We start from the raw sequence: 23,811 nt of genomic DNA, 5'->3' as shown, positions 1-23,811 counted from the left end.
GGGTCCTTTAAAATGGGCCTACTCTCTACCTTATGTGCCTACATGACTTAGATAATCATTAAGCCATCACTTAATATTTACGTCATAAAAAACACACGTTAATCAAAACAACATGCACAATGGTAGTTTCACACGAAATTGACCCATATTTGCAAGTTAAGTCACTCAGACTCATTACGAAAGAAAAGCTCTATGCCATGCTTTGGCATATTTATGTTTAAATAAACTATTCTCAGTTAGTTAATAGATACATCTTCATATAGAATTATCCATAACCCTATATCATGAATAAGAGAATAGTATTAGTCAGCCCAATTGTCCTGGATAACACCTCGGTCAGTTTTGGTGGCCCATCCTAGATTTAGTGCTGGGTCATGTCGATGTTGATTACTACTGATTCCATCTGCTGACTGCAGTGATTAATATCCATCATCCCTGGTCCTGGAAATCTTCAGTCATCTAGGCACAGATACACACAGAGTTACTACTAGTGCTGATTGTCTGCATCACCCTGCACAAACCGACCAGATCTTTGATTATAAAATCCCTGAATCAAAGAAAATTAATACATGGTATTACGACACGATCCTCACAAATTATTCACTACTCAACTGTGAGTTCAGTCCTGTATCCTAGACCGTAGTAGTCCTCGTATTATTAGAGGTCTCCTTTGATCTCTAGGGTAAGCGTTGCAATAATAATAATAAGTTTACGAGTTAAAAATTTTGTGTTCAACACTCGTCACGCACTTAATTGTATCTTGCATATTAATTCACATCACGTTTCACCTGAAGTGCCTCTTGTAATGAATAAAAATATTTCTTCACTTTCCCCTGCGCTTATGGGATTCCCTGTGTCAAGAGATAAACCACATGGCCCCAGTAACCTTCAGTTGTTACGTAACAACCTGTTCCTTCTTTTAGCAGAGGATTATTGTCAAAAAGGACGTCACACACTCTAAATAAATTCTCTAATTGTGACCAGTTCTTTTAAATCAATACGTAGCGCAGTATTATAAATTTCTATATTTCTTTCATGTTAGAGGGTTAAGTTTGTCATGCTGGTTTAAAGATGGCTTTCATATTTCGATGCTGAAAATTGTACAACTCCCGCTCGGTGACAATATGAGGTGGGGTGACTTCCCCTTATATTCAGCATCGGGATTCCCTGGCTCAGCCACACCTGTAGGTTCCAAGCTTTGAGTTCCCACGACCTCGCTACCATACAAAGAAATGTTCACCCAACTTTATTATGAGTCTTCGGTTCATGCCCCTTTCGGGTACAATATATCCCAGTATTCCTGTGAAAGGAACCATAGATAATTATACAATAATTTAAGAAGGTATAGTAAATTATCCATACAAGAAATTCAGGAATTTATGACCAATCTGAAATTGGTACTAAATTACAACTACTTCAGCTTGAATAATGTTATTGGCCCTGGGATCCCCAGCCTCGGGAATCTTGGTAGAAATTTATGATAGATAATTTTGAATACACAAAAATCTTAAACAAACCTGTATTCAGTAATATCTCCTACTGGGCTCGCTATGTAGATGATGTTCGGGCTACATTAAGTCTAGATCTTGGAAATGTGACCTATAACCTCTCCAGATTAAATGCCCTAGATCCACTATAAGTTTTACACTGGCATCTGAATCTGAACAGAATCTAAATTATTTAAATTGAAGTATTACTAGATATCCTAAACATCTTATCATATCGTTAGAAAACCAACTCCGGGCGAGTTGGCCGTGCGCGTAGAGGCGTGCGGCTGTGAGCTTGCATCCGGGAGATAGTAGGTTCGAATCCCACTATTGGCAGCCCTGAAGATGGTTTTCCGTGGTTTCCCATTTTCACACCAGGCAAATGCTGGGGCTGTACCTTAATTAAGGCCACGGCCGCTTCCTTCCAACTCCTAGGCCTTTCCTATCCAATCGTCGCCATAAGACCTATCTGTGTCGGTGCGACGTAAAGCCCCTAGCAAAAAAAAAAAAAAGAAAAAAAGAAAACCAACTGAAACAGTTAGTAAAATCCCAAATGATTATCACCATCCTCAATTCCAAAAACAGCGGCATACTGTAGTATGGTAAATAGAGCAGTCGCCATCCCCTTATCCAAAAGAGATCTTCAAACTCAACTAAATGTTATACGATCAATAACTAAATCAAATGGGTATAATGCAGGATTAATCAATAAGATTATCAACACAAATAAAAGATGTCAAATTTCTACTTTAACCAGAGAATCAATAAACAAAAAGTCATATTCCTCCTTCACATTCAATAGTGTATACGTATTCAAAATTACTAATATATTGAAGAAAAATAAACAATTAGCTTTTAAAACTATTAATAACAATTTTTCCAATTTTTATAATACACGTACCGTCATTCAAATAAATTCTCTCAATCAGGTGTCTACAGACTACAATGCAATAGCTGTAAAGTTACGTGTGTAGGACAAACGGGACATAGCTTTTGAATAAGATACATGGTACATGTCAATGCTTCAAGATACAATCGTTTCTGTGGCATGGCACAACACATCACAGACTTAAAACATGATTTTACATCAATTGACCAAGATTTAAGCACACTGAAAGTGGATAATGAGGGTACCATGTTCAACATATTAGAGAACTGTTACATTCATTTAGAACAATAATTTAACACTAACTGTAATATTAATGAAATCATTGAAAATTCTAATATTCTGTTTGGTACGAAAGTCGATCAAATATAAACGGGACTTTTGTTCCTGAACATCAACAGTTGGTAGGACCAACCCCGCACTTTTGCTATGCATAGGCGGGACAGTTAGGTGTGGGGAGATTGTGCTGTTAGATATCTCTTACCGTTTCATCAGTAACGCTCACGATGTCAGAGCAACAGGTACACCCCTCCACTGCACAATGCATAATTATAAAATTTTTTGCTCGTGAAGGGGTTACAGCGGCGTAAATTTGCCAGAGATTGACTGCACAGTTCAGTTTTCAAACATTGTCAAGGATGCGTGTGTTTGCCTGGCATAAAAAGTTCAAGGAAGGACGAGAACGTGTGGAAAGTTAGCAACATAATCGCCGTCATGAGAACAGCATTACAGTTTGAAACATTTGTGCGGTTAAAGACATTATTGAATGCAATCGACGGGCAACAGTATCAGAAATTTTCAGAACAAGTCAAAATCAGTTATCGAAGTTGTCAAACAGTCATCACAAATGACCTACAGTTCCGTAAAGTGTGTTCCACATGGGTCCCCCTCCGTTTGACTGAAAATCTAAAGTTGAGACGTTTGGAGGTCTGTCAGAGGCTTATAGCAAAGAGTGTGGAAGAAGGTGATGCAGTTTTGAGTCTGATCGTCACTTGCGACGAAACATGGGTCCACCACTGCACTCCAGAAACCAAACAAGTCAGTAAGGAGTGGCAGAGGAATGGGGAGGCAGAACCAGTGAAAGCCAAGTCTCGACTGTCAGCTGGCAATTTTCTTGCAATCTTTTCTTTGATCGGCAAGGCATTTTGCTGATTGACCTTTTGCACGAGCGATGCACAATCAATGCTGCTTACAACTGAGAGCTGTTGAACAAGACGAGGGTTGCATATCGCTGCAAAAGACGAGACCAACAGATTCGCAGGTCATCCTCCTCCACGACAATGTGCGGGCCCATACTGCAGCTCGAACTGTCTCCAAGCTACAGGAAATGCACTGGACTACACTTGATCATCCTCCTTACAGCCCGGACTTATCGCCCTGCAATTTCCATTTGTTCGGACTGCTTAAATAAGCTCTAGGAGGGCAACGATATGAAGATGATGAGAGTGTGGAAGACTTGGTGCACAATTGGCTGGTGAGAGCATCAAGGAGCTGCACTTCCAAAGCAGTAAACTATGTGGAAAAGTAAATTGTAATTGCCTTTGTGTTTTGCAATAAATGAATTTAAATAAAGAATAAAATACTGTTGAATATTTCATCCCCCATGATATAATCATTCCTATATATGCAAAGTGTAAACAAAAATTCTACCAATCAGTTGTACCTACCCGCTCCCCACCCGCCACTTCTCACACATTTCTCCTCCAATCCTTGCCATCAAAAGCTATACTCCTGCTGCCTCTTAACAGTCAGCCTGGTGTTGGTGTCCGTGCCAACTGCATACAATTTACGAAGAACATAGGGGTAAGTCTCATATAGCTGTATGTTAATCTCGATCTTCTAGCTTCCCTTCTTTTTTCAATAATTTGTGATCCGGGTATTACCGGGTAGCAGGAAAAAAAGTGTGTGGGTCTGGATATGGACAGAACAAGCACAATTATTAAAAGTTTCACCTTACATTTATTTCAAGATTTTTGTTGTTTGGTATTTGCTTTCAAAAATATAATGTAAATACAAAAAATTAAGGTATTCAAATATAATAAGACTAGTGTTCACAATTCATAAGGAATCAAGCCCAATTAACAAGATAAAGCATTTAGGGTTCTATATAATAACAATTAACAGGGAGAAGCATTTTAGGCTTCTAATTAATAACAATTAATAGGATGAAGCATTTTAGGCTTCTAATTAATACAGGGAGACACGTCTCTAACATTTAGCTAATAGATATAGTACCAGATTGTTCTGGACAGTATAAAACATACAAATAAAACACGAAGGCCATTAAAGTTTACATAATAGAAAAACCTTAGGAGGTACTTAAACTCACAAGGGAGGTAATCAACGAAAGAAAAGGAAACCAAAAGAAGCACAGGGCTTCTGTTTCCATGCGGTCAAACTTTGAGAGTAAGAAAAGAACACAAAGGGTTCCAGAATGCACTGGCACTTTACCATAAATGATACTGGTCCTTTTTAACTTTCTCGGCACACAGACCTATCTTACAGGGGCCCGAACCCATGCTAAACAGCCATAAGAATATAAAATAGAGACTAGAAAGGCTTATCTTAATAGGCCATAAATCACAAAAGGCTATGATGCCAATACAACTAGGCTGTCCTATTAGAAATAAGGCCAGTTAAAACCTAAGCGGAAGAATGCCTGTGGAGCAGTGGCTAATCCATACTACAGAGAGACTAGGATAGTTAACTACTGAAAGGTGACAAGCAATTTTGAATACTAGTCACTGAAAAGTCAAATTGCAGAAGTGGTTTCGAGGGTACACGCACATACCACCTTACATTCCATAAAATGAAACACGGCCTATGAATTCACACACTAAGAAAAATGAATTCCTCCCATCATCCCCTTTTTAAAACATACAAGCTGACTTTAGAGTCTTGCTTTCATGACTCGGTGGCCCTCTATGCAAGCCTCATATGGGCAAGCCCGCATTACAATCGCAGCAAGTCCTTCTAGCCCCTAACGACGATTCCAAGGCCAAGTTCAAGGAGCATAGACCCAGGGAAGGGCTCTTATTTGTAACTAAAGGGAGGCGTGGCTTGTTGCTGTGAAGGAATGGAGGCAAATGATATTTATTACACAATGGCAAACTATTACTCAACAGAGGGAAAAATTGTCCCTTTACTCCAGAGCCATCTATGGGGAAAGGAGGAAAACAGTAGTTTATAGTTCAATGCCTAGATAGCGTAGTAGGCAAGACATCTGTTAGCAGGTGTAATACCCACAGGTTAGCAAGGAATGGTAAATCTTGCTATTTACAGAAGATGGAGCTGACCAAACAGATAATATATGTGAGGGAGAGATTCGAAACTCATGGCTCAATTTGCTTCAAATATTTTCTCTTTGAGGTATTCACTTCAAACTGAATTAAACATGATGAAAAGAACACTTATTCAAATTGTGAATGTTCCTTCAAGCTACATATAAACCATTACTCATGTTACCATTCTACAGGACATAATTTATAAATCAACTGGCTCAGCTATATGGATAAGGAATACCAACTCCCAGATCGACTTAAGAACCAGTGGCGTATACCGAGAGCTACCAAGGCTATCGGTGAAGCCCAAACCTCAAATGAGAACGATGGAAATCTAAAGCCCATTATAATGTAAGCATCTGACATATTGTTGTATTTACAAAACTTCAAAGCAATGAGAAAAAATAACGTCACGCATATTTCTGAGAGCAAGGCATCGGAGAAAGATATTGCAGCCCAGACTGCGTCCCTCTCCCCTCGACCCACCTCACGCGTTTTGTTGATGTATGCTCGATAGGTGCAGGACCGGGAGGATAGGTGTGCTAGGCTTAGGTCCATCAGATCGCCACTGCTTACTAACCTCAGCCATGCGTTCCTTATCGAGTCATCATATATACTTCCTCGCCTCATACTCATAGATAACCGAGTGCCGACATTTCACTCACTCGAAGGTTCTTCTACAGTACATCCTTGTAGGAAGACACTGCCGGGGTTCCGTTATAGGAGTAATACAGTTTTCTTTTTGTAGGTGATATAATAATTTCGTGTGGCTCTTTCTAGCCAAGTGCAGCCCTTGTAAGACAGACCCTCCGATGAGGGTGGGCAGCATCTGCCATGTGTAGGTAACTGCGTGTTATTGTGGTGGAGGAAAGTGTTATGTGTGGTGTGTGAGTTGCAGGGATGTTGGGGAAAGCACAAACATCAGGTCATTGGAATTAACCAATGAAGCTTAAAATCCCTGACCCTGCCAGGAATCGAACCCGGGACCCTCTGAACCGAAGGCCAGTACGCTGACCATTCAGTCAACGAGTTGGACTTTTTGTAGGTAGATGTACTAAAATGAAATGCGATCTTTCAGGTGTAGTGTTCTCTTTTGTTGGTTGGAATCAAACCCGTGATCATGGGTCGAAACTACCACTGATCTCCCGAGGAAGCTATTAAACCACCTCTAGTAATATTGTACAATTCAAAATTTGTATCTAATAATAATAATGGTGCACGGCATCTGTATAGGTTTGGTGGTGACCTAATGAAGATGAAATGAGCGGCAAAGACGTCATAAACACCCAGTCCCCAAGCCAGGGGAATGAACGGTATGAGGGGGTTGATTCTGAGAACTGAACCGCGGCCATCAGACCAAAGGCAAGCATTCTGTCCATTCAGCCATAAAGCCAGACTTTAATTTGCTAAACCTTAGGGTACCATTTCCACTGATCAGGTGTTGAGTACTGACAGAAGCATTGGCCAGGACAGAAATTTCTGAAACAGCCTTGACTACGCAGCAGGCTACTCCGTTGCCTATTGGCTGCAGCTCAAAACTCTTAAAAGGCTTGACATTCACTAAACCCACCATTTGAAAATGGGTAACATAAGTCTAGTGGTAGCCCACATCTTGGACTCAGCATACGCCACTATCAAGAACACTTGGCACAGGACATTGACATAGTTCAGCACCAACCACAACAGTTTTAATGTGTCATTATAGTTTCTATTTTAAAAGTGTAGTTAGACTTCATCAATGTTTTAGACTTAGATTTTAAATTAAGACATACCAAACTGTATTCTTTATTTTTGGTTGTATGTAAACATATGTTTCCAATTAGATCATGGCTGAAGATGACCCAGTGTATGTAGTGTTGAAACTAGTACCACTTATATAGGACACTATATTAAGCTAATGGTATTGAATAGGAGGACCTTCCTCTATCCCTTGATAGTGATCAATTGTCAATATGGACCATAATGAATATCATAACTTATGATCTTTCATATGATGACATTGCTTTTAATAGCAACATTCTTACTGACATTTTATTGACCTATGTTGATTTCAGTTGGGAAAACCACAGTCTTTCTGAGGATGTAAAAAGGCAGGTGGAGAGTGAATGTCTACCATTATAATAAAATCTGCCAACTTGATTGTGACCAATGGTAGGCAAGAGGGCGTGCCTTTACAATGAAAATTCTCGAACCCAGTCTTCACATGAGAAAATATGTATGGCGACTTCCCTGTCGTATTTCTGGGGTCACGTTAAGAGCTATGCAATTGAATACAATATTACTCACAACGCGTGCACTACCTAACCTAGAATTCTGTGTACAAAGTAGAATTTTGTACGAAAGCACGGGTACATCAGCTAGTTAAATCAATAAATTAATAACTCTACGTTTATATGTGCCTGGTATTTGTTTATCTTGTCGGGACTTTCATTGATGTCATGCTTGGCCCGTCTTAACGTCTCTAAGTCTACTTTATAAATGCCTACGTGTTATTTATCACCAAAACTGTTTTCTTGAGACGTTGTAGTGGTTATGTAGGTCATGTTTTTGTACATATCTAGTCTGGTAATTTTGGCCAATGAATGGTATAATCTCTAGTGAAACTAGTACCATTTATATAGGACACTATATTAAGCTATGGTATTGAATAGGTGTACCTTTCTCTACCCCTTGATAGTGATCAATTGTCAGTATGGACCATAATGAAATTCATAACTTATGATATTTTGTATGTGTAACACATTTCATATTTGTGGTTTTCCCAACTTAAATCAACATAGGTCATTACAATGATGTCAGTAGGAATGTCACGATTAAAAGCAATGTCATCATATGAAATATCATAAGTTATGAATTGAGTGACTTTACATTTTGTGCATTTCAACACGGCACTTGGAATCTGTGAGATACCCGATTTTGTATGTTTGTTGTGTTTTTGATTAGATCGTATTTTGGTATACAGTGAAGGAGAAAGGTTTATTTCATCTTAAGTTTTTATTTTACTCTGGATTAATGTTTTATTTTACTGACCCACCCTTTGCCTTTGTGTGGCCTGCTGGTAACCTTATCCTTTTACTTTTGGAAATAGCCATTTTACTTCTCTGCACGAATCCTTACCTTCTCCTTTAATTTGATACCCATCGACATGTGATGCAGAATTGCCCTGCTTTATTTTCTTCTTTGCCTTAAGTCATTATTGAGGAGGTTCTTGTTTCTTCTCTGGGGTCTGTACTTTCTCTGTGGTGCATTATATATTATTTTGGAATAATATTGAAATATATCATCTCCCTGGTAAACAGGATATTATGCCAAACGTTTTCTCCTGATGAAAGAATGAGTGATGTCCCAAGTCCATTTCTGATACTGAAGTACACAAATTGTATTGTTCCAAGAAGGTCACTAGGAAGGTGATATGTTGACAACCTTTACAGTACTCTCGAAAGGAATTTATGATCTGTGCATTTATTTCCTTGTTATGAATTTATTCATTTATTTAACTTTAATTACAACCTTTGATTTTTAAGAAACTCATGTATAAGTATTATCTCTTTCATTCCTTTGCCAGTAGTAAGGTTGATTTTGTTGGGTGTATATTGCACAGGACAGAAAGAGTCCAACTTTGAACAATTTCTTATTTGCTCCGATCGACGATTTATCGGACCTGATAATCTTTCCACCACATTGCCCCTCTGTGTACTAGACTCTACTATCTTATAATTGATCACCTTTTACTACTAAGATCTCTTTATTTCCGTGTTTCTGCATGTTATCTCTGCTATTTTTTAATGTTGCAATTGCAGTAACCATGGGGTAGGGGGTGTATGTGACAAAGGGGCTAATTATCCTGAAGTCTTCACATTTCTTTGCTGGCGTATCTTGGGGGTGTCATGAAGGTTCATACCAGCCAGTGTTCAGGTATTATGCTTCTATTGTAGATGTTATTATTCTGCACTGTAATATCTCTGATCCTATTTTCATCCATAAATATGAACATTTCTGCTGCTATTTCTCTCGATGGTTGGCTTTCTTCATCATCTTAATTACATGATTCACTTCCTCTACTGGTCCTTCAACTGCCTGTATTTCTGGTTGTCTGGAGCATTGGCTGTTCTTAAGATGTTTTTGATCATATTTTTCCCACACTTCAGTTTGACTTTGTTTTCTTGGGCTAATTGACCTTCATCATTGGTTACAGCTCTGAATGATTACTATTTTCATCCACCTGTGACTTTCTTAATCTTTTTATATACAGTGAAGACATCATCATTCATCCCAGCTTCCTTCTTGTCTTTTACCTTCAACATTGATTATGGTTCTGAATTAATTTTCCTTTTATCCACATGTGATGTCCGTGCCAGTTTCAAGCACCTGTGTTAGTATGAAATTGGTATAGATTGTTGCTTGCTTTGCTCTTGTTAAGTAACGGGGTTGCCTTTCCTGCGTAAAAATTAACATAAATATTACTATAATGCTACATTTGCTAGGGGATGTATAATAAATGCAACCGATCCTGAAGGCTCAACTCAGAGGAATTTTGCCCAGAGAATTTCTAGGGCAGTTTTACTCGGGTACATTGGAACTTTTATTTCTTTTTGTGGCATGTGTTACCCAAGCCATTGGTATTTCCTTATTTTTTGCTTAATGCTAGCTTCAAAATGTACATCTTTTCTCAGCTTTATTCTTGGATTTTTAAGACTTGAAACGTTATCTCACTGTCAGTTGTTCTCTTGTAGCCAGAGTTAATACTCATAGACGATATCCTAGAATATCTTTTGATTTTGTGTAATGATGTCAGCACATAGAGAGAGGCTTTGAATATATATTCATACTAGCTGTATTACCGGACGTTACCCGGATACTTTCTGAATGTTTACCTTTAAGATTTTTATTACCAGTTAGTTATGTGTGAAGTGATTCTTTATATAATTCCTTTTTGACTTGCTGATTGATATGTTACAATCTATTATGTAGTTTTGGAATTATATAGATGTGTTTGATTTCAAGTTTTGGAGTAAAACTTAGTCCTTATGGAAGCTCGTTTGACTGGAAAGTATTTGAGCCTGTCAAAAATTGTGATAACTATATGTATTTAGCTGTCGCAGTATAGATACGACAGGTTTTTGTCAGTGAGACTGTCCCCTTTCACACCCCTACCCCTAAGAGATAAAAAGTCTGGATTGTCCCCATTCATCTCAGTGACCCCGAAAACTGTAGATTCGACACTATTTTTGATAATTTTTATATCTCACTCCCCCTTCACCCCCACCCCAAAGTTGGCTGAACATGAACTTTAAAAAATTCAGAGTGTCACTATTCATTTCACCGACCACGAAAACTATGGCTTCAATACTATTCTAGATTATTTTTATACCTTACTGCCCTCGCCCCCTGTTCATAAGGATGGTAGGGGTGTCTTATCCCCACACGATTTGTCTCCTGGTACTAAGTCATAATTGTACCAAATTTGGTTGAAATCACTCCAGTAATTTAGAAGGAGATGTAATATGTACATACATACATACATACATACATACATACAAATACATTTTATATGTTATTTTCATACTTCACCCCTTTTGCATCTCATAATGATGGCTGCTCAGAGAGGATATCTTAGAATATCTATTGCTGTTGTTGTTGTTGTTGTTGTTGTTTGAGTCATCAGTCCATAGACTGGTTTGATGCAGACCTCCATGCCACCCTATCCTGTACTAACCTTTTCATTTCTACATAACTATTGCATCCTACATCTGCTCTAATCTGCTTGTCATATTCATACCTTGGTCTACCCCTACTGTTCTTACCACCTACACTTCCTTCAAAAACCAACTGAACAAGTCCTGGGTGTCTTAAGATGTGTCCTATCTTTCTATCTCTTCTTCTCATCAAATTTAGCCAAATCGATCTCCTCTCACCAATTCGATTCAGTATCCCTTCATTCGTGATTTGCTCTATCCATCTCACCTTCAGCATTCTTCTGTAACACCACATTTCAAAAGCTTCTATTCTCTTTCTTTCTGACCTAGTTATCGTCTATGCTTCACTTCCATACAGTTGATAATATCTATTATTATTGTGTAATGATGTCTGCTCATAGAGGCATGCTTTGAATATCTGTTGTTATTGTTTAATGATGGCTGCTCAAGGAAGATATCCTAGAATATCAATAGTTATTGTGCAATGATGCCTGCTCATAGAGGCAATCCTAGAATATCTGCTGTTATTGTTTAATGATGGCTGCATGTAATTGATATCCTAGAATATCTATTGTTATTGTGCAATGATGGCTGCTCATAGAGGATATCCTAAAATATCTATAGTTACTGTGTAATGATGGCTGCTTGTAGAGGGGGGCCTATATCTTGTCAATCATTTTTAAGATATATGTGTCTGAACGCTGGGCCTAAAATATTAACTTTTCTGCAGGAGAACTTTGAACATGATTCAGCAGTGACATGTTTAAAAGAAGAATCAATGTTTGCAGAGGTGTGACCATCACAGGCAAACACATTTCAATTAATCTGTAGATTTGATAGACTATTGTGAGAAAACTGCTGAATAGTTTTTAAAAATTCACCCATCATTTTTAGATATACAATTTGAAGGTGCTTGGAAAAACAGTAATTTGCAAATTTTCTTCCCCCGTGTTCATATTTTCTTCAAGTAGTTCCCCTGGTATTTTTCTAAGGCCCTCCACTAATTGCCTTTGCTCTGAAATCCACAACAGACTTTAACTTTTCTTTCAAATATTTAATTTGATGAATTCAGCTGACTGCAGTTGTATTGATGAAGTGCTTAATGATAGTTAACTACACTTCGAACTTCTGCCATTATAAGAACAGTGATGACTTACTTGTGAGGAAGTGAAACCTAAAGTTTTTCTGTAGATTGTCTGCTTCACAAATCCAAGACACACCATCATTTTAAGTATTGCATAAAATGTCAAGTTGTTTTCTGATGAATGGAAAGTATAAAATTATCTTAATTTATTTTGGAATAGCTTAAGCTTTCTGAGTCCATAAAGTCAAAATACAGTTGAACAACTGACCATTTGTAGGCTGAAATCGGATACGGTAGGATGAGGAGACTTTCATTCGAATGAAAACCAGTGTATCAGAATCCTTTTTGGGAACTCAGGTGATGGAAAGGAGCAAGCATGTGACAGGTCAAGTCATCATTTATATAAAGATAGAATTCACAAGCACAGTGATGGGACAGTGTAGGAAAAGGGAAGAACAGAAAGAGAAATTTGGCGTTTATTCTTGTTCTTTTATCTATTGCTGTCTCTTCTGGTGCTCTTGTATCATTATGTTTATCCTATTATGTGCTCTTTGTCTTGTTCCCATCTCTCTATATAATTAGGTTTGATGTGAGACTTGTTTGATCCCTTTCACACTTACATTTTTACATGTTGAAAGATGGTGATGTTTCTGTTGTGGAATTATGAAATTTACTTTAACATCTGTTTCTTGTTTATTTATATTTTTAATTCTTGTTTCTCTTTCATTTCATTATTTATAGCCTGCTGCAGACATTAAGGATGAAATCAACATAGAAGAACAGGCAGTTGCCCAGCTGGTCCCATGTTTCAAAGAAGAAAACAAGTAAGTGGCCCTAATCATACTCAATATGGAATGTGTTCACTAGCTCCCTCTTTGGACCAGTAGTGATCATCAGCAACTGGATCCCAAGACCACGAGTTCAGACGTGGCTGAGATGGTTGTACTTTTATGGGTCGATTAACACTTCATGTTGTACTCAGCAGCAGATGTCCAACAGAGATTAATTAGGCCTAAAGTAAAATGAAACAGGCAGCCTGCATATTATAAGGCTCATTATGATTGTTTGATCTCTGCAATACAAGGTCATATTGAATGAAAGGTTCAGTAACTTAAGATTACCTCAAATCTATTTCTGGATATAATATTAAAGAAGAACTCTGGAAATATGCTCTAAAGTTAGTTCATTTATGATATTTGTCAGCAGGAGTAAAAATGTTTGAATTTAGAATATCTGTTGACATACAAGTTGATGCATAACTTATTACATGTAAAAATGAAATACTGATAATCCAAACAACACTAATCCAGCTGAACTAAATCTGTGACAGAGGGAAAACAGGGTTGAAACTACTCTTGTAATATAGAGGAAGTGTATTATCACTGCACTGTACTTAAAATGATTACAGTATTTCTCTTTATGTGCTTGTATTACATAATGCACTTTTTAACAAGATTTTCTTCTTAACTTAATTACGTAAATTTCACTTGTATATTAAGACAGTAACATTTGCTTAACCAAAATAATCAGTAAACTTCTTTTGGCATAAGGAATTAAACCCATTAGATTATGCTGTATTGCGCCAACATCGCATAATCATTAAGTCAGTCAGCAGGAAGCAGCGTGTTGTTCTGTGTAGTGTAATTGCAGTTCAAGAACATTTGCAATATCTGAATGTGACACAAGATCTTTTATCTTCAGAGTTGCCATCAGGTTGATTGTGGACCATGGAGACCGTATCGTTGTTGCTGAGGTCTTGAGGTCTTGACCTGTTCTTAACTGGTATCCAACCTTGAAAGCAATTTTGCGTGCATATTTAAATCGCAGGATTTCTTGAACGGGATGTCATCATAGTTTGATGTTTGAATGGATGGAGTTTCATCACACACAGGGCTTCCTCACAGTTTCTAACATTATCTTGTTAGTAAATCTTGTTACAACTCTCCCAGGTCTCAGCTACCCAGAAATAACATAGTTTATGGTTGTTTTATAAAGTTTTTAAGATAGAACTGAGTAGCCCAGATTCATAACTAATCCTCTAAGAGTTTACTATGTTTATAAGAGAGTTGAAAAGCTGTTCCAGGGTGTACCTAAGTTGCACTGCTCAAACATTTAGAGTGGTTTGATTCGTTGTCATGCAAATTACTGTCAACTTAATTAAAGCTGCAGAAATGGGTTAAATTTGCAAATGAAGTATGTAATGGTATCCGTTAGTTGAAATAGCAGTATGAACATCCTGAAATAATGTTTATTATATACTGGTTTTGTGTTCTGAAGGACAATCTTGATAATTGTTGACTTTGTTATAAATTACAAATTTCTTACAGAATATGAAAGCACAGCCATAATACCATTGAACAAGTCATAGATTAAAACTAACATCAGTCATTTTCCGCTAGGGAGTGGTCTTGCACAGATCCTCCCGAAGTGTCCTTGTAGAATGAGGTCCCTCCAGTAGGTGCCATGTCCTTTGTTTTGTTGACATCATAAAGAAACTGGTTTAGTTCTGATGCCAGCAAACCTATTGGTGATCTATGCTTTGTTTCATGTTCTCTTCTAATAAGGACATGGACTTTGCCCTTGAAACGCTTTGCTTCTACAATTTGAATGTGCCAAAGTAAGATTCAGCAGCTTCATTTTGCCTCTGAAGAATGTGTCCTCACCACTGCTCACTTCTGTACTCACCACTGTTTATTCTTTTCTTCAGCTACTGCTCATTTCTTTCCTCACCACGGTTCACTTTTGTCCCCACCGTTGTTCACTTGTGTCCTCACCACTGCCCGCTTGTGTCCTCACCACTGCCCGCTCACCACTGTTCACATGTGATCTCACCACTGCTCATTCTTGTCCTCACCTACTGCTATCTTGTGTCCCCACCACAGCTCAGTTGTGTTCTCACTTGCTTAAATGTGTCCTCACCCCTTCTGGCTTGTGTCCTATTGCCTGCTCACTTGTTCCTCACCTACTGCTCACTTGTTCCTCACCTACTGCTCACTTGTGTCCTCACCTACTGCTCACTTGTGTCCTCACCTCTGCTCCCTCTTGTCCTCACCACTTCTCACTTGTGTCCTCACACTGCTCATTTGTGTCCTCGTACTGCTTACTTGTTCGTCACCCCTGCTCACTTGTGTCCTCACCACTGATTGGTCTGGAGCTTACATCTGGCTTAATTTCACTACTAACTGCACTCTTATAATAGCTCTCAGAGTTCCGGACCAGTCTGAGCTAAAATGACCGACACATTGCATACTAAGCTGACATTGCGGACTATCACAAGTGATTATTTTCATTTTTACCGTATTGAAAATCAATTATTAAATGTTGAACATTAATTTATTGAAACCACCTATTCAATACTGGTTAAGTCTTTATGACTATAACAATGTCATTACATTAACTTTGAGTGTGGTACATGTTTCGCCTGGCATAGCAGGCATCATCAGCCATTAAGTCTATCTCCAAGTCAGAGCTCTGAGTGGGTGCTATTTTAGGATTAATCATAGTCAATATTATTTATATAACATTGCAAAGGAGTGATTAAGCCGTCCCTGTTTTAAAGTTCTAAAGTGACATTCTACTCATGTTCACATTTAATGGAATTTATTGACTGTTAACTTTCATAATGTCAGTAATGAGAACGGCTTGCTGCAAGTGGATTTAAAACATCTGTACATTTTTACAACTTATTGGAGATTAACATATGCTAGAACTATTCTTTAACATTATTTTTTACAACAATTTACATAATATATATACAAACTTATGGTACATTTTGGAACTGAACTGGTTTGAACTTGTCTTGAAGTTTCAATGGAATATCTTATTCATATCCTGTCAAATGGAGAAAATGCTGATGCTGGGATGGCATTATAGTCTATTGAAGTCATAGCATTTAAATATACCTTTTTATATTTGTAGGACATTGAAACATGTTCAGCTTATGTTTTTTTTTTTTTTGGAGGTCTAAATATTCTATAGATCAGTATCACTCCTTAGAAGAATGAGCATCAATATTTAGCTGTCTTAAAGTGTAAAGGCGAGAATGCTGTTAGAGAGTTTGATCAAGATTTGTTAGATAACGGATTAATACGTGACCGTATTAACTTGTTGTATGTTATTTCGTTGTGGAGCGTTTTGAGGTTATTCAGTGTTAGGTTGAAGGGCGTTCACTGGATTCAAGATGTAGTGTGTGGCTGGTGGGTGTGTTGAAGTCTGTGGAATAAAACAACAAAAGTGTGTGAGTGCTATGTTAGGATGATTTATTAGTTAGTAGATTTAATGTTATTGAAACTTACCCTTTAGATGTTAGGAGGAGGTCCTGTTGTGTCGCTTGTGTGAGGTGGTCTGAACAGTTGCTTTATATCTGCTTCTTGTATTGTAGGTATGTGTTGGATTTATAGTTGAAGATTTAAAAAAAAAATTTACTGTTTATGTTAAGAGATGACAATAAATTAGGGATTTGTTCCATGACCGGGTTCTTTGTTTCAACGGTGTCATTTAGATTTTTGTTTTTATTGAAGTGTGGGTCTAAAAGGATGTAGGTGTTTTCAAATTCATTCATTAGACTACCTTTATTGATGACCTTTAAGATGTGAAGGTCCTGGTCTATGGTGGTGAAGTTATGTCCCGTTTCTTTCATATAGATACTCATAGCGGAGTGCTTGTTGTGCTTAGATGCGTTGTAATGTTCTAAATATCTTGTATGAAAGCTGCGTCCAGTTTGCCCAACATAAGAAAATTAACATTGGGCGCATTTGAGTCTATAAACTCCTGAATTGGAGTATCGTTCGTGTGTTGAATTTACTGTATGGGAGTTAAAGAATATATTTCTGTTTGTGTTGCGGGTTTTGAATGCAATATTGATGTCCTGTTTCTTGATTGGGTTAGTGATTTGGTAAAGAGCCGGATTTGTGTAGGTGAAGGCAGCAAAATTATTTTTTTAAAGGTTTTTCAGGGGTTAGGTTAGTAGCAGTTTTTAATTTGATTTTGTTTATAATTTTGTTGACTGTGTTTGGTTTGTGGCCGTTAAGTTTCGCTAGTTCTTTAATATACTGTAGTTCTTTTTTTCGGCTATCGTTGGAAAGAGGAATTTTGAACGCTCTATAGATTAAGCTGTAGAAGGTTGCTAATTTGTGGGAATGCGGGTGCATAGATTCTTTTTTTATAGTCAGAGGGGCAAAAGTGGGTTTTCTATAGATTTGGAATTTGAATTTATCATGGCTTCTATTTATGGTTACATCTAGAAAATTTAAAGAGTTGTTGGTTTCACCTTCTTTTGTGAAGGTAATGTTATTGAGTCCATTAAGAAATTCTAAAATGTTGTTGCTATTGTTTTGTTGTTTATCAATGATGGCAAACATGTCATCAACAAATCTTATCCATAGGTGGAGACCGTTGATTTTGTTTACAATTTTGTTAGCCTCTAGATTATCCATGAAATGTTAGCTAAAATGCCTGAAACGGGATCTCCCATTGCCAGTCCTTTTTGATGGTAGATTTTGTTGTTGAAAGTGAAGTAGTTGTTCAAAACAAAGCTCAACAATTTGATAAAGTCATTTATTTCAAATTTGCTTAATTTACTGTGTTTGGTAAGGTTCATTTTGATAATATTCAGAGGTGCCAAGTATTACGATTCAATTGTAATAATTACGAATTACCCATCGTAATTACGCCTTTATGAATCACTCACCTCAAATTATGATTTTTTGTTAATTTTTAAAGGCAGGCTGTGCCGAAAGCCTGCAGTCTAACATCTTGGAACTTGAAAATAGGTGCAATGAGTATGGTATGAAAATTAGCCTCTCAGAGACTAAATTGATGTCAGTAGGTAAGAAATCCAACAGAATTGAATGTCAGATTGGTGATACAAAGCTAGAACAGGTCGATAATTTCAAGTATTTAGGTTGTGTGTTTTCCCAGGATGGTAATATAGTAAGTGAGATTGAATCAAGGTGTAGTAAAGCTAATGCAGTGAGCTCGCAGTTGTGATCTGCAGTATTCTGTAAGAAGGAAGTCAGCTCCCAGACAAAACTATCTTTACATCGGTCTGTTTTCAGACCAACTTTGCTTTATGGGAGCGAAAGCTGGGTGGACTCAGGATATCTTATTCATAAGTTAGAAGTAACAGACATGAAAGTAGCAAGAATGATTGCTGGTACAAACAGGTGGGAACAATGGCAGGAGGGAACTCGGAATTAGGAGATAAAGGCTAATTTAGGAATGAACTCGATGGATGAAGCTGTACGCATAAACCGGCTTCGGTGGTGGGGTCATGTGAGGCGAATGGAGGAGGATAGGTTACCTAGGAGAATAATGGACTCTGTTATGGAGGGTAAGAGAAGTAGAGGGAGACCAAGACGACGATGGTTAGACTCTGTTTCTAACGATTTAAAGATAAGAGGTATAGAACTAAATGAGGCCACAACACTAGTTGCAAATCGAGGATTGTGGCGACGTTTAGTAAATTCTCAGAGGCTTGCAGACTGAACGCTGAAAGGCATAACAGTCTATAATGATAATGTATGTAATGTATGTATGTTTTAAATCTAGGTGTATGAAGTGGTCCAAAAGATACACAAGGAATGCCATTACAGCTTGAATTCTCAGAATATTATTTCCGGATTTCTCAGTAATCATTTATACCCCTTTCCTGTCCCTGGATTAAGAATATTTTGAGTTTTCACGCACCGAACGCAGTGTGTGCTTCCAGTACCGGAAATATAGGCACCTGTGAACTGGTATATCTTGCGGAGTTGTTGTCTTTGTTCGTCACATGATCAGACATCCATGCAAATATGCGAGTTCTTTTGTCTTTGTTTTGGCGGCAAAGTGATGACAAGCTCCGTTTAATTGTGAATATTGTGTGCGGTACTGTTGAAGTATTTATTGTGATATGGTAATCGTGTGTTACAAAATGCAAAAGGTTTGAAAAAATGAAGTGATTTCTTGTTCAGGAAAATACGTGTGATTACCTAACCGTGACTAGTAACGCTAGTAAAAAACCAAAAATATTCAAAAATTTAGGGAGGAATACTCAAAAGAACGGCCTGTTTACTGCGTTCCTCAAAATCTCATTCACGCGTGTTTTGAAGTGTGGGTAGCCGCGATTTTTCAGATGCGCATGATGAGAAAGAACAAGAATGAATTCTGCGCTAATATGAACTCCGAACTGTTAAGTACTCTGTTAGTGCAGAGGATCAAAAGAAAAAGCATGTCACCAGTGTACGTTTACTAAACAGGAACTACAAATTTTCAATGATATATAAGTTAGTAACGTCTCGAAAAAAGAAAATCTCTGACCCCCCCCCCCCCCCCGGTACCTTAGCGGCTGCATTACGAATTGCCTTTCTTGAAAGTTGGCATCTCTGTAATATTTGAGGCGTCCAGATGCAAAATGCAGTAAATCCACTTTTGCTCTAAAATGTGTTGTTGCCACCATTTTGTTCTCTATGCTGTTGTCTGTTGATTAGACCCTTAAAACTAATGCAAAACTGCTTCCGTCTGCTTTAAATCGCACCCCGAAAACAGCCTACAGATGCAAAAGTGTGTGTATCCACATCTGTTTGCAAAGCAAAACTGAGTGAATCCATTTTCATCATAAAGAAGCAGATCTTGGTGTACCCTTACCAAACGCCATGACTTAAGGTGGTTTGCAGGTGCAAATCTAGCTTAATACACACTGTGTCCTGCGTTTGAATAATGCTATTTTACAAGCTTTTACCTCCATGGATGTTAGTTCTGAGCTTGTATCAAGTTGGAGTATACATGGAAACTCACTAGTAAGAGGTGAAGTGGCGTACAGAATGGATGCTGGTGAAGGGAGAGGAATATGCGGCTTGGCATAGCCTACTCATCTATAAAGCTGAATATTATCCAGATTGGAAGAGCCTTAAAGGAAGTGAAAGTTAGGGACATTGATTTTCTGCTTAGAAAGCATTTCGGGGAGACTTGGGAAGAAAACGAAGATCTTGTTTTCTATAAGAATCTGATTGATTCTCAAACAACTGTGAACAAAGCAGAGGACTCAGAGTTTGAAATTCATCCAGAAGACAATGAGTTGCCTGTGTAATTTCGATGGAACAGGACAGGACTTGCAAGGTTGCAGCCTTTTTACTTCTTGCAGACTTTCATTTGATGTCATATACTATGTATACTATACTTACTTGTAGTCAATAAATAATTTATTTTGTCATTTGAACCAGCATGAAGGCATCTTCTTTCCAATTACGTTATGATAATATCTCTACTGAAGCAAACCTACCTAGATCCCTGAAAACAGGAGCAAAACTCGGTGAATCCAAATCATTTTAGGTAATAACTAAAAAAATTAAGTGCCAATATTTTAAAGATTGTCATAAAAATAGTCCGTAAGTGAATATAAATCTACAATGAAAAGGAATTTTGCATATCTGCAAGTCAAAGGAAGTAAGACTTTTTTCGTGTTTCCTGAAAAATATGTTTTGGTGCACTCAGTGTGTTGCTTCTGGACGCCTCATTTATAGTATCATTAATAGGGATGCTTGAATACATATTAGTGATGTCATATGAGACCATTATATGGTTGGGTTGTAGTTTAAATTGTGTTAATTTTTCACAGAAGTCAATGGAATTTTTTGCATATGCTTCATTGTTGAATTTAAAGTGTTTGTTGAGAAAATAGTGTAAAAATCTTGAGACTTTATATGTGGGACTATTTCTGCTGTTTATAATAGGGCACACAGGAACTTCTTTTTCATAGATTTTGGGTAATGCTTTTGCGGTTGGTAGTTTAGGGTTCATGATAGTGAGTTTCTGATATTCCTGCTCTTGCAGAAGGAATGATAAATTTTTCAACAAAACCTTTAAGTCATGCTGAATTTTTGGTGTGGGGTCTTTGCTCACTATAGTGTAGGTATTGTCAGAAAATAAAAGTTCTGTTTTGTTGACGTAGTCAACCTTGTTTAATAAAACAGTGGTGGATCCTTTATCAGCTTTCGTAATGATTATATCGTTGTTCCTAATTTTGTTTCTGTCTGCTTAGAAGCATTTCCGAGTGAAAACTATTGACGGCGGGACTACTAGTGCTCATGAAGCAGCGAGACAGACAGTAGAGGCAGTGGGAGCTTCATCTACAACCGTGCTCAATGTAGAAGCCAATTATACAACCAAAAAAGTGTTGGAGACACCTCGAACGCATAGAGGAACAGAAAGTACAGTAACTCATCTTCAGAAGTATGATTCCTCTACTCGAGCAGCGATAAGGAGAAAAATGCACGTCTTGTTCAGGGAGAACGATCTATCGACATTAAATAAAGTGGTATCAATTGTTAATGAGGACAAGGAACTTCCATAGTTCTCTAAAACAACCATGCTGTGACTACTTTTAGGTATGGGGTTTAAGTAAATAAAGCAAAGAAGAGAATCAATGTTAATTGACAGGGAAGACATTGTTGCTTGGCGTCATTGGTATTTACACAGTATTCGTGAAGTAAGAGCCAAGGTAAAAGCCTTAGTGAACATGCATGTGATACGGGCAAACGCCATCCACACCAAGTCCAGGATTTGGGTTGATACATATATAAAGACAGCCACGCAGGCATGGAGGGAGGGCCTCACTCGATAGCGATACAGATCAATTACTGCGGCTCAAGGTAAGCTTACACCCAAACCTCCTGCATGATGATGATAATAATAATAATAATACCGGGCGAGTTGGCCGTGCGCGGCTGTGAGCTTGCATCCAGGAGATAGTAGGTTCGAATCCCACTATCGGCAGCCCTGAAGATGGTTCTCCGTGGTTTCCCATTTTCACACCAGTCAACTGCTGGGGCTGTACCTTAATTAAGGCCACGGCCGGTTCCTTCCAACTTCTAGGCCTTTCCTATCTCATCGTCGCCATAAGACCTATCTGTGTCGGTGCGACGTAAAGCACCTAGCAAAAAAAAAAATGTGTTCCGGGGTATCTGTGGAACGCAGAGGGGTGAAAGAAGGTGCGGGCCTGAATGGGTCTAACTACAATATCAAGAATTGAATTAAAACTTTAAAAGGTTATATTTCTTTTATAATATCATGTTTAACAATTTTTCTCATTGCGTGAACATAACAACATGACAAGTACAACCAGCAATCTGGAAGCAAGGCATGGATACATCTAAGCTTAGTGAATTTTTACAGCTCTGGGGTTTCAAACCCTTAGTTTAAAAATTCTTAGATACCAGATCCACTTTTCAAAACTTTACGAAATCTCTATGGTTAGACAGGTACAGAAATATCCCTATTAAGAGCACTTGCTCCAGGAGTTACAACATTTAGGCTTCTAGAGGCACCCTTCACTATTACAAAACTTAGAAAAGAGCTTACATGCTCTCAAATTCTTGCAGACTACTCAAGGCACATTACCACTCTCTGGCCTCACAAGGCACGATTTACACAGGGGTATCCAGTACCCAACCTACAGGGCCTTTGCGGAAAAAGAACAGGTTAAATAAAAGGCCCGAACACAAACTGAACGGAGGCGTACACTTGCTCTCCTAGATAATGAAACGTTTACATCCTGACAGGTTCTGGGCCCATCGAAACAGGGGCTAGTCCCAAACTACTGAGGTGACTCGCACGGAAATAAATTTAACCCATTACAGGAAGAAAACAGTTACGAAATCGTAGTCACCTCAAACCAAGACGAATGGGGAACTCGAGAGGGTAACTCACTTTCTATCCCGATTTACAGTTAAAAATTTATTGAAATTTTATATTAGCGGAAAGAAAATTTACATTTTAGAAAAGTTTTGTTACATAGTTAAAAATTCAGACCTTCCCCTCGGATATGTCTGCGCTGGTAACTACAGAAAAGAGAATTTAAGTGGCCATTACCTGGCTGATGTACTGCCTGCCGAAGAATGAGGCATCTTGCCTCCTTCCTTAACACACATACCCAGAAAGATGATCAATAGTCAAGTTAACCCAAAAAGCCTTAGCTTATGTACCCTCAGGGAAGGTTCAAGACGATTCGGGGCTAATCCGGACACACCCTTTCAGTTTTATTGTCCGAACCCAAAAGTTACACTCAAAATCGAACAAGGAGCCTGTGATAGGCTGAAAATTAATTACAGAAAATTTTCACTGGCCAGATTCAAAACTGGCGGAATGAGACAGAAGTGTTGCAAACCTAGAATTGCATAAAAACCAAATGAAAGTAGAGAAAACCTCTAAACACAAAAGTTCTTTCAATAACAGCTTCCTTTACCTTGCACCAGAGTGCATAACTATAGTTTTTTGGTAGTAACATCTGTGGAAAAAACGTCCAAATTTCTTGGTGCACAGTAAAACAAAACCAATAGAAATCCAATCACTTTAGGAAACTTCACAATAACGCAATTAGTTAATGTTTCACTAGTGACAT

At 38.0% G+C, this 23,811-nt stretch overlaps 1 long non-coding RNA gene across 1 annotated transcript in view; it reads left to right on the top strand.

The window, feature by feature from the left end:
* LOC136866957 (uncharacterized) overlaps nt 1-13,258 on the top strand; it is a 28,345-nt gene extending 15,087 nt beyond the window's left edge. Inside the window, exon 3 of the long non-coding RNA XR_010859598.2 lies at nt 13,176-13,258. This is a non-coding gene — a long non-coding RNA (uncharacterized lncRNA). The remainder of the gene's footprint in view (nt 1-13,175) is intronic.
* Nucleotides 13,259-23,811: the final 10,553 nt, after the last annotated feature.

This window comes from Anabrus simplex, chromosome 3, assembly GCF_040414725.1.
Source record: "Anabrus simplex isolate iqAnaSimp1 chromosome 3, ASM4041472v1, whole genome shotgun sequence".
In the NCBI taxonomy this organism is placed as follows: domain Eukaryota; kingdom Metazoa; phylum Arthropoda; class Insecta; order Orthoptera; family Tettigoniidae; genus Anabrus; species Anabrus simplex.
Note: the sequence above shows the minus strand (reverse complement) of the source record. Positions and strands in the feature narration are given on the sequence as shown.